At 40.1% G+C, this 12,539-nt stretch overlaps 1 long non-coding RNA gene across 1 annotated transcript; it reads right to left on the bottom strand.

Annotated features, from left to right (window-relative positions):
* Nucleotides 1–369: 369 nt before the first annotated feature.
* On the bottom strand, nt 370–12,277 carry LOC105079179 (uncharacterized). Its single transcript, XR_836234.3, has 3 exons — nt 12,096–12,277; nt 9,474–9,573; nt 370–761 (listed from the first exon to the last, which is right to left on the bottom strand). It is a non-coding gene; the product is annotated as an uncharacterized LOC105079179 (long non-coding RNA).
* Between the last annotated feature and the right edge of the window lie 262 nt (nt 12,278–12,539).

Below are 12,539 nucleotides of genomic sequence, written 5' to 3' on the forward strand. Positions count from 1 at the left end.
GGCGTGGGGGTGGGGGATGTAGGCATTTTTGGTGTCCACCCAGGCATTCGATTATAAAAATGGTAATGCCAGGTGCCTGGTTGTAATCACTCAGAAGGGAATCTACCTGACTGAGTTATAGGGTCGGATACTATTAGTCATTTGTGTACCATAGCCATTAGCTTTTAAGTCTTTGTTGCCTGGACTGGAGTTTTTTTTTTTTTTTTTTTACATCTCTAAGATTGATGTACATGGGGTGTTGAGTTGTTGAATTTATTCCCTCACCCCTCCCCCTTTATAATCACCACACAACTAGGAATTATGTTTTTATTTCTAAAAAAGATCACTAAATTAAATATTTTTTAAAGAGAAACATTATATACTCCAAAGCTTTGCTCCAGCTTGGTGGGGAGCCATCTGAGTCGCGTCACTGGGTTCACAGGGGTTCATGTGCAGTCATGTAAGAAAAGTCCGAGAGCTTCAGCGCAGCCGTACACAGCAGTCCTCACCTGGTCGATGAGGAGGCTGGCATTCCGATAATTTAATCAATTTACCAGGCAGACGTCTAAAATTTCAGAGGTGGAAAGAATCTCAGATGTTTTCTAATTCACTTCCTCCACCACCGGCTCCATTCCCGGGCGAGCAAACCGAAACCTAGAGTTGGGCGATGTTTCCAGCACTGCATGACTGAGCTCCGGGGGTCTGTTCCACCCTTTTCCTCGCTTGGTCCTCCTCGGGGTGTGTTGAAAGAGCTGTGTCTTTGTAGAGGGGACCACGTCACCCTTGGAAATTTGGGGTAGATTGTTGACAAAAAAGTGAAGTGGGGGTGGGGAGATAATGAAACATTGATACTTTGAGAAACAGCTCACTTTGCAGATACATTGATTTTATCATTTTAAAGTTTCTTTTTCAATTAGAGAAAGTGTGTTTTGATTTTAACTCCCCCAATCCGTCTATGTTTATTATTTCATTATATGTTTTAAAGAGGAGTTACAGCCTACACAGAGCATTATAATTTGAAAGGTATGTCGTAATATCATTATTGATGTGGTTGGGCACATATTTTCTACTGTGTGGCCAAAGGACAAAGTGCTAATGATTTATATACTATACATCTCAATTGCTACAAGAAATTTCTGAGAATTTTCACCCAGATTTGATGCAGTCTGGAATCTTGCTCATCCCTCATGTTTATATTTTGATTGAGCAATTGTCGAGTTAAAAAGGCTCTCCCTGCACGATGCCAGCAGGCCGCTGAGGCAGAAATGCTTTGCATGAAGTGTTGGATGGCCTGTCCAAAATGCCTTCAGACTCAAGATCATGTGCTTTAAGCTACAAGATACAGCGTGAAACTATCCAACTCCAGACTCAGCGAATCCTTTCTTTCAGAAAAAGAGCAGCTGGGCATGATAAGAAGTTCTTAGTAACCTGATCCAGGTCTTCATGATCCTGAAGGTTCAGGTATCTCACAAAATACCTCACAGATATCAAGACTTGTTTTCTAGTTCTTAATACTTAAAACCTAGAACCTAGAACCTCCTCTAATTGGAGGTAGCAGAATTTAATGGAAAATTGATAGGAATCTGAAGACTTGATTTTGCATCCAAACTCTGTTCTCTCTAGCTGTGTAACCTTGGGCAGATTATCTGGGCAGATTATCTAGCCCATAAGCCCAACATGTGGGCTAAGGGACACTGATTCTGTCATAAGATGTGCCTGTAACCTGAAGGTCATCAAGGCCCAAGAGGGGAGTGATCAGGGCAGCCACAGCTCAGGAGTGTGAGCTGAGCACAACTGTGGAGCCCAGTGCAACATCAAAGCAAGAGCAACTCCGCAGGAGAAACCCCTGGGCTGGGCAGGACCGGGTTTCAGTGGTCACACTGGTCAAAGCTTGACACCTATAGCCTGAAGGACCTTCAGGTCTCTCCTTTGTCTAAGTCAGTCTTTGAGGTACTTGGACATTTTGTGTTTGGCTATGTGGCAGGGGGAGGGGAATGGATGTGCAGCAAATGTTTGATCCTAGATTTTCTTCTTAATAGAGCAGGCTTGAGGGGGTCAGTTGATTTGGAAAAATAATGCTGACCTGAGCAGTTTTGCTTGAGACTTAGATTTCTTGCATTTTATTCCCCTAAGTAAAATGAATGATTTTACTGATAATTCAATCAATTTTTAAAAACTAACTCTTCCCACATTAAGACTAACAAACACCCAAACCAACAAAACATTACACATAGGAAGGGGATGTGAGTTACATTGTTCTCAAGACTACAGTCTTCCTCAGAGGACTGGGTCAGAATTTCCCAGGTCTGGAGGAGGCTGCTTTTCCTTATTTGAAGTATGTCACAGAGCCCTTTCTCCTCTTAGAATGACAGCTTAATTTCATGACAGCTTTTGCCAGTGGATGTGAATTGTGTATGTGAACACTGTGGAGTCAGAAAGAGGTTGTAGAATTTGTGTTGAACCACAAATGTAAGTAGATGAAAGGAATTGATTCATAATATGGTTTAAGATTCTAGAACCATACAAATGTGGAGAAAACATTCTTCAGGTATCCAACAAATATTTATTCAATATTACCTTAAACTTCCTACAATTGTGTTTGCTTGGCCTGGTATCCAAGGCCTTCCATAATCTGACTGACATCTACCTGTCAGCTGAATCTCCTTCCACTGGCTGCTTGAGTTCTGATAACTCAGATTTACTGATCTCCACCTGATCCCATCATGCTGTTTCTTTCGTGTCTTCCTTGACATACTCTTTGTTTTTTTCTGGATTGTCTTTCTCCTATAGTGAACTCCTACTCATTCTTAAAGACCTGGCTCAAATGCCCTGTGCCACCTGCCTCTGCCCTGAGAAGGCATGGCTAATTGCCATTTTTCCTGCGTATGCCATATTGCAGTCTAATTATTTGTAAACAGGTTTTTATAACCATCCAGACTATAAAATCCAATGGGTAGTCACTGTGTTATTTGTTGTTCACTGTCAGTTCCTGGAACATAATAAGTTTTTAAGCAATATTTTTGAATGAATAAACACACGCATGCATGAATTCTAAGCACTATGTCAAATGGGTGCTGGATTGAGCTACAGAAATAAAGAGATGACCTTTATCCTCGAGGAGATTATAATCATGGAGAGGAAATAGGCATGTTAATCTTACCTCCACTCCAAGACAGATTTCTAACAAAGGTACTAGCTATACAAATTTGCAAATAGAATAGATATGGAAGCCGGTGTGCCTAGCAGTAGAACTTTTGTTGAAAGACTAATGAAGGAAATAAATGTTCATTGAATGAATAACAAATGAAAAAAAGAACAATAGTGAGAGAGTTATTTTAAGAGATAGAAAAAGTCTGGTGGAGGAAATACTATTTAAGCTGGAGTTTAAAAGGTGGTGGTATAATAAAACTCCTGGAAGAAAACATAGGGAAAACATTATCTCACATACATCTCAGCAATGTTCTCCTAAGGCAGTCTACCTAAGCAATAGAAATAAAAGCAAAAATAAACAAATGAGACCTAATTAAACTTACAAGCTTTTGCCCAGCAAAGGAACCATAAGCAAAACAAAATGACAACCTACGGAATGGGAGAAAATATTTGCAAAAGATGAAACTGACAAGGGCTTGATTTCCAGAATATATAAACAGCTCATACAACTTAATAAGAAAAAAACAAACAACCCAATCCAAAAATGGGCAGAAGACCTAAACAAGCAATTCTCCAATGAAGACATACGAATGACCAATAGGCACATGAAAAAATGCTCAATATCACTAATTATCAGAGAAATGCAAATCAAAACTGCAATGAGTTATCACCTCACACCAGTCAGAATGACCATCATTCAAAAGTCCGCAAATGATAAATGCTGGAGAGAGTATGGAGAAAAGGGAACATTCCTACACTGTTGGTGGCAATGCAGTTTGGTGTAGCCATTGTGGAAAACAGTATGGAGATTCCTCAAAAGACTAAAAATAGACTTACCATATGACCCAGCAATCCCACTCCTGGGCATATATCCAGAAGGAACCCTAATTCAAAAAGACATCTACACCCCAATGTTCATAGCAGCACTATTTACAATAGCCAAGACATGGAAACAGCCTAAATGTCCATCAGCAGATGACTGGATGGATAAAGAAGATGTGGTATATTTATACAATGGAATACTACTCAGCCATAAAAAGTGATATAACATAATGCCATTTGCAGCAACATGGATGTCCCTGGAGAATGTCATTCTAAGTGAAGTAAGCCAGAAAGAGAAAGAAAAATACCATATGTTATCACTCATATGTGGAATCTAAAAAAAAAAAAAGACAAATGAACTTATGTATAAAACAGAAACAGACTTGCAGACATAGAATACAGACCTGTGGTTGCCAGAAGGGATGGGAGTGGGAAGGGATAAACCGGGAGTTCGAGATTGGCAGATACTGACTGGTATATATAAAATAGATAAACAAGTTTATACTGTATAGCACAGGGAAATATATTTAATATCTTGTAGTAGCTCATGGTGAAAAATAATATGAAATTGAATATATGTATATTCATGTATGACTAAAGAATTGTGCTGTACACCAGAAGTTGACACAACATTGTAAACTGACTATAACTCAATAAAAAAAAAAGGTGGTTGGAAAGATTAGGAAGACTGAGTGGTAGCATTGGTAAAAACAAAGCCATTGATACATGATGTATTAGGGAAATGATCAGTAATCCAGTTTGGTTGGGACATAGGGAATATGAGAATATGGGAAGGAATGGTATGAGTTTTTATCTGGAGAACTCTGTTGAGAGCACTGGGAAAGCCTTGGGTTTTATGGGGAAACTAACAGGGAGCTATTGAAGGTTTTGGAGCTAGGGAGTGAAATGATATATTAATACATGCATTGTAGGATTAAATGAGATAACATATGGAAAGTGCATGGAACAGTGATTTGTAAATGGTAAATACTCGATGAATGTCAGTTATCATAGTTAGACATTTTCTGGAAGAGAAATGAGGTAGGAAGAAATTGAAGTCAAGGAAAAAAGTTAAGCTATAGCAATTGTCTAGGTAAGAGATAATAAAGCCCTAAATCTTGAAAGAGACTGTAGGCATGAAAAGGGATTATATTCACATGACATTTTAAAAGGAGGATGGATATAACTTCATCACCAATTGGAGAACCAAGAGGAGTTAGAAGTTTCTAGCCTTGCTGTCGAGGTGGAGAGTAACAGTATAAAAATAATGAAAACACAGGAAGAGGAGATGGAAGGCAGGTGAGTCTGATGGATCCCTGGGTCTCAAAGATGTCTGTCAACCTGTCAGATATGTGGGTCTCAGGTCTAATACGGTGTGGACAGGAGATTTGAGTTTGTGGATCATCAACACAGAGGTGATGATTGACACCATGCAAATGATTTAAATAACCTCCCCCCAAATGTAGAGAAAGAAGAGTAATGAGGAGAGAAATGTTGTGACTGCTGATTTTTATTGGGGGTGGACTTTATGCCTAATAAGACTTGAGACTTTCAGAGTATCTCCCTCCCTCTCCAATCATGTCATTTTGAGTGCCAAGGGCTATTGAGTATGGGAAAAGCAGAATACAGAGCAAGGCGACATAAATATGTCTAAGCTGAGATAGCATGATCAGTAATAACCATCTTATTACAACAATATAGGCGCTTTAAAAGGGTAAAATAGGTGTAGTAAGATCCCACCATAGTGCCCCATCGTGTACTACTAACCTGATCACTGCATACTTTAAATTATGAAAGTGTTTCTTCGTTAAGAGTGAGCTTGAGCTTGACAGTGAGAGGAAACCTCTGTGCAGCTGGGTTTTAAAAGCTGAAATGTCTAAGAACTTCAGAGTGATCATATTCTTTGATTTGTGGCATATGATCATTGGTGATCCATGTCAGTTCCTCTTTTATTTTTCTATTCTTCATTCCATATCCTCCGTTTCCAATCTCATTCTCACAAGAGGTACCTACATTCATGTATATCGAATGTAATGCTGAGTGAGAAAAGTAAGAGGGGGAACGAGATGTAAGGAATGGTGTCACGTATGTTCATTTAAAATAAACTCATAGAAAAAATTATCTGTATCATTTATGGATAAGTTTATATGCATGTGTGGGGGCCCAAAAATACGAAAACCCTTTGTCTCCTTGGAAGACTTTGGGAATTTTACTTTCCAGAGCAGAACTCTTAAGGTGTAGAACACTGGTAATCAAGCCGCAGCGTGACCAGAAGCTCTGGAGGGCTTGTGGAACACAGATCACTGGGCCTCACACCGGAGTTTCTTATTAAGTCCAAGGTGGGGCCTGATGATTTGCATTTCTGACCAGTTCCCAGGGGTGCTCATGCTGCTGATCTGGGCTGGTCCACACTTTGTAACCATAGTTACAGGGAAAGGGGAAAGCCTGGGGGGTGGGGTGGGATATAATCAAAACCTCTGGGAGACAATCAACTACTGAAATAATCTATTCTTTTCTTTATTGAGGTGTGGTTGATTTACAATATTATATTACATTCAGGTGTACAAGATACTGATTTACAAATTTTATAGCTTGCACTCCATTTATAGTTTTTTATAGAATACTGACTATGTTCTCTATGCTGTACAACATATCACTGTAGCTGTTTTTATTTTATACATGGTAGTTTTATCTCCTTCATCTCCTACTCCTTGCCCCTCCCCCATTCTCTCCCCACTGATAACCACTAGTTTGTTTTCTATATCTGTGAGTCTGTTTCTTTTTTGTTATATTTACTGGTTTGTTTTATCTTTTAGGTTCTACCCATAAGTGATAACATACAGCATTTGCCTTTCTCTGTCTGACTTATTTCACTAAGCATAATAATCTCCATGTCCATCCATGTTATTGCAAAGGGCAAAATTTCATTCTTTTTATAGCTGAGTAATAGTCCATTTTGTTCATACCACATCTTCTTTATCCATTCATCTCTTGATGGACACTTAGGTTGCTAAATACTATTTGCTACTAAAAGGAATCAGAGTTTTTAAAGGAAAAAAAGGTGATTTCTGGTCTGCAGCAGTGATTGTGCAAGGTGAGCCTGAAAGCTAAGAAATGTTTAAAGATTAAGGGAGTAGTGTCAAAAGGAACTAGATCTGAGGAGCTTCCACAGCCCAAACTTAGGATAATTTGAATATCAAAAAAATAATAATCAATGGTCAATTGTGGAAATTTATGAATATCAGGAAGTATATTTTTCAATTCACTAATGGTCTTGGGTTATGTAGGAAATTTCTTTAGAAATGGGTGCTAAAATACTTGCGGGTGATGTGTCCTGATGTCTATAATTTTTTAGTAGCTCAGTAAAAGTTTATCTAGCTAAAACAATTATGACCGATCATTAAAAATTGTAATTAGGAATAGTGAGTATGTAAGTGTTCATTTTTCTAATTTTCTGCATATTTGAGATTTTTCATGATTTAAAAAATTCTGAACTGATTTGAAATTTGTATATGTAAGATACATATTTTAATTTACGTGTGTGTACACAAAGTACCTTTCACAACTGGTAGATGTTTAAAAATCATTAGGGAGTGGGGATGGCTTACTGGTAGACTGTGTGCTTAGCATGTGTGAGGTCCTGGTTTCAAACCCCAGTACCTCTATTATAATTAAATAAATAAACCTAACTACCCCTCCCCCCAAAAAAACCCAAATTTAAAAATAATAATAATAAAATGTTTAAAAATTATTAGTTCCCTGCCTTAGACTAAAAAAAGAAAGGGAAAACAAATCCTACCCTTGGCTCAGCTTTAATTCTTTTTTTAGAAAGAAATTTAAACAAACACACACATAAATAAGTAAACAAGCAAACTAACTTCTCACCCCACACTCCCTTCCACCCCTTTCCTCTAATTGATTTACTTGGCTTCCCTCTGTTGTATCAACAGAGAGAGCCTTCAGCTTTTAATTCTCCCTGGATAGTGCCAAAGACATTTTGCTCTTATTCAAATCATAAGGGCAAAGAGAGGGAAAGTGGGGGAGAGCCTGCGATGAGAAGACAGATGGAGTGAGGACGAGCTGTGAGACAGATGGGCCTCTCAGAACAAGCAATGTAGCCACGATAATAAAACTGTAAAAACAATTCAAGGAGAATGGTTAAAAAGCTAAGAGCTTGACTGCCTGACTTGCTGGAAATGCAACCAGAGGTGACCTGTACTCACCCTACCCTGCCTGAAATTGGAATTCAGGTTCTTTCCTCCTAATGGAAGGTCACTTTGGCCTATTTACATATAGGCAGGCCAAGGTCATTCAAGTATTCATGTCTAGATCAAGGAATAGATAATCAATCACTCATTTAACAGATATTTATCAAGTGCCTACTATGTGCCAGGCTCTTTTCTAGTAGCTTAGGATAATCAGAGAACAAAGCACAGCAAAATCCCTGCCCTTATGGACAGACAATAAACAACAAATAAATAAACTAAATGGGGCACAGGTTGCAATTTGAAATAGGATGGCCAGAATGGGCCTTGCTGAGACTGTGCCATTTGAGCAAAGACTTGAAGAAGGGGAAGGAGTCAACGGTGCTGCGTGGAAAGAACTTCATAGGCAAGAGGAACAGCAGGTGCAAAGGCCCGGTGGCAGCAACATCCCTGGCAAGTCCCAGGAATAGAGCACAGGCCAGGGAGACTGAGAAGAATGAGACTGATGAAAATGGCAGGACGAGAGGTCAGAGGTTTCAATGGCCGGGTCAAAAGGGCTTTGAACATACTGAAGCAGTTGGATTTTACTCTAAGTGAAATGGGAGCTGAGGAGAGGCTTTGAGTAGAGGAGTGACACAATCTGGCTTATGTTTTTAAAGGGTGGCTTTGTAAGCCGTGTTGCAAATAGACTGAAAGAGGGCAAAGGTGGACCCAGGGAGACGAGTTAAGGAGCTGCTGCAGTAATCAGGTGAATGGTGATGGTTGCTTGGATCAAGGTAAAAGCAGTGAAGTGTAACAGCAAATGTAATTGGGTCATATGCTCATCGTGTGGAGAGGCAAAAAACTTATTTAGTTCCCTGAGTCTCAGTATCACATAACAAGATGTTTACTTTTCTGTCTAGTGATAAACTTTATCCAATGTTTAAACTTTAGGAGTGAATTATCTTGTATATCTTTCTGCAGAGTTCATGAAACAAGATAATGGGAAATATCTTTAAGGCTGTTGGGGTTGGGGGTAAAGCAAGGTCATATAACAAGGACCCAAGAGTCCAACAGAAATTCCAGGGCCCCACTAGATTGTGTGTCAATACAAACTTTGTTTCAGACCTTTTAGACAGACTGACCTTGCTAGGGTGCCAGAAAAAATGTTATTGTTGTATTTATGAGAACCAAGCCCATTCTCAGGGGGTATTTTCTGAGGTGCCTTAGTGATTGTTACTTTAAAAATACTAGACATCCTTCCTGTTGTTAAATGCAAAAATATGAAGTGAAATTGTAATTCTGAAGTTGCTTTAAGGGACAGCATCAGGGACTTACATGATTCAGGAAGAGAGTTCAGAGAATCAAGAGGATGGAATGAATCGTGTCCAAGCGCGGTGGCCATCCCCTGCTGCATGGTCTCTGCAGTGTCCTGGAACTACAAGGCAAACAATCAGAAATGCGGTGCAGGGGAAGTTTTTTGTTTGATAGTTTTATTGAGGGATAATTGGCATACAATAAACTGCATATAAAGTGTGCATACTGAAAAGCTTTGACGTATGTATACACCAGAATCAAGACAATGAACAGATCTATCATGCCCCGAAGATTCCTAGCGCTCCTTGGTAATTCCTTCTTTCCCACTATTCCTGGATCTAATTTCTGTCAATGCAGATTAATTTGTATTTTCTAGCCGCGCAGGGATCTTTTTCTATGCAGGTCTCTCCTCTCCAGTCCTCTGTTCTGAAAACTCTGGCCACCAGTTCTCCCTGAATCCTAGCTCCGTCTCAACTGAAAGAGGGGGGCTCCCGGGCTCCACTTGGGTTCTCATGCCCTGGACCATGGCAGGGACGTCCTCTCACGGCGATCAGTAAGCTGGAGCAATCGTCAGTCTCACCTCATTTATTTCTCTTTTTCTCTCTCTATCTAATTCTACTGTCTTGAAAATTTTGTATATTTTGTCTTTTTGTTTGTTTCTTTGTATCTTTCAGGTGGGAAGGAAAAAAAATACTACATTTTGCCCAGAAGTCACTGGTAAAGTTTTGAAGTAGAAGAATTCTGTGTGGCTGGCTGATAAGAGATTTGAGAGTTATAGAGTCTATGCTCTTAGAGCTGAAATTTTGTTTGGGCATTAGGGAGCTTGTTTTGCATAGTTTTGCCCTTGAAGTTGGTTTCAGTAACACCAGTGGTCAGGGTTACTTTATAGTTTCCATTTGATTTTACAAGTTGGAATTAAAGCAGTTAAACTCAGCAGATATGTTAACCTCTTTTAAAATGTAAGTTCCCCTAGGAATTATTGTCTAATAACCCTGCTCCTAACAACTTAATAGGCACCAATCATTGGGAATATACTGCTGCATGCCAAGTACTTTGCTCAACATTCTACATCATTTTATATTCATTTACAACATTGTATGTTCATTTAATCATCACATTGATCCACTGACATACCTTTGAGCTTAAACAGACTGGCAGAAGTCGAGAAACCTACCCTAGGTCCCAGAGCTCTTGAGAGGATTAGACTCTAGATTTAGAAGACACCGACCTCTTGTTCTTCAAAGTATGGTCCACAGACCAGCAGCATGAGCAGAGCCTCAGGCTCTCCTCTAGACCTACTGAATCCAAACTGGCCTTATAACAAGGTCCGCATGTAATTTGTATGGACAAATTTGAGAAGCTCTGCTCTGACCTGTGCTCAACCTGCTCTCCCGTCGAGTGGTTGAGGGAAGAACTTAAAGGAAGTTGAGACCTAAGACAGGCAGGGTAATCTGAGGGCTTGGAACACTGTCATGACTCAGGCGCGGGGTGCACCATGGTGTAGTCACTGAGCAATCAGAGATGGAAAAGCATCTAACGTACTGAGTACTTCCTGTGTGTCAGGAACTGTTCTAAAGGGCTTCTCAATATTGTCACTTAATCCTCACAACAAATTTATTAGATTTGTCATCATTTTGTAGAGGAGGAAACGAGTTCAGAGAGCTTAAGTAACTCGCCCAACCAATTTATTAATGGCAGAATTGTAACGTGACCTCAGGCAGTGTGGCCCCAGAATCTAAGCTCTAGATTATTCTGTCATCCTGAGAAAGCATCGTGACCCTGGGCGGGAGGTGGAGGAGAAGGCACAGGACAGAGAAGCGGAAGAGAGGTTACAAAAGACAGGCTTCTGCTGCTTTGCCCTGGGGCAAAGCTGTGGGTAGTCATGGGACACCCACAGCACGCCGGGATCTTTAAAATATCCAGAAAACTCTATTGTTTTTTCATATATGAAACTCAACGTGAGCTTAATTAAATAGTGCCGAAGATTTCTTGTCTATCAAAGGAAATGATGAAAGAATAGAGTAATCGTGTTGGAAGTATAATCTGCTGATTCTGCGGCGTGCAGAGAGAAAACAACATACTCAGAGGCCAGATCTGTGTGGTGGAGAGCAAAGAGAAATAAAAATATGAGAGCTGCTGGCCTTCGTTAAAAGGATAAAGGGTTGCTGATTGGTATTTCCTTTTAGACTTTATAGAAGCTTTAAATTTAAAAGGGCGTTGCCGCTTGCTGACACTGGTGAGGTTCTTTGCTTTATGTGGAGTGGCTTACTTGTGCTCAAGCCTATTTACGGTTAGGTTTACTGAGATATATTTAGATATAAGCTAGAGGCCCTCTTCCTAGGAGAAAAAAAATGCAGAAGCACAAGTCAGCTGGCTCTGGGGGCACGATTCAAGGCCTGTATCTTTTATCATGTGTTGCCTCAGTTAATTAGCTTTCTAATTGTGATTTATTTTAAATTGTTATTTGAAATCCATGCCCAGAGACTGTGTGGAGGTGACATATTACTTGAGAAGTAATGGGGATTTGGTTCTCTGCCTTCAGCTCTGAGAATAACACTGTTCAGAAAAGCCTTGTTTCCGTGCTTTCCTTTCCCACCAACCCTCATTCTTTTCCGGATTCCAAATCACACCCACAGAACTCACCCGGCAACTGGAAAATCTGACCATCAGGAACCACCCATCTCACTTTGCTTTCCACCTTGTTTTATTCTGCTCTCTTTTCACCTGGCCTTTTACTGGATTTTTGCTCCCTCTTTCTTCTTTTTTTGTTTTTAAGATGAATATTTCCCTTTCAGATCTGCAGTTTACTCCACTTTTGTCCTGGGACCTTTGGAGTCTGGCAGCACTTCAGCCCTGCCTCCTCCCGGTATCGCCATGGATTAGATACCTTGCTCACCCAGTTTCAGCCTCTGCTAAGCCAAACCTTGGCATTAACCTGCTGGACAAGCGCCTTAGCTGGGTGTATTCAGAACTCACAGATGAGGAACGGACATTCCCATCCCGTGAGCCTGCCAAGTCTGCCAAACTTCAGTGGGAACAGGTTTGAAGGCAGATACTTCTTTGAGTTTATTCTCTTTGCTCCCTCTC

Source organism: Camelus bactrianus, chromosome 4, assembly GCF_048773025.1.
Source record: "Camelus bactrianus isolate YW-2024 breed Bactrian camel chromosome 4, ASM4877302v1, whole genome shotgun sequence".
Classification (NCBI taxonomy): Eukaryota; Metazoa; Chordata; class Mammalia; order Artiodactyla; family Camelidae; genus Camelus; species Camelus bactrianus.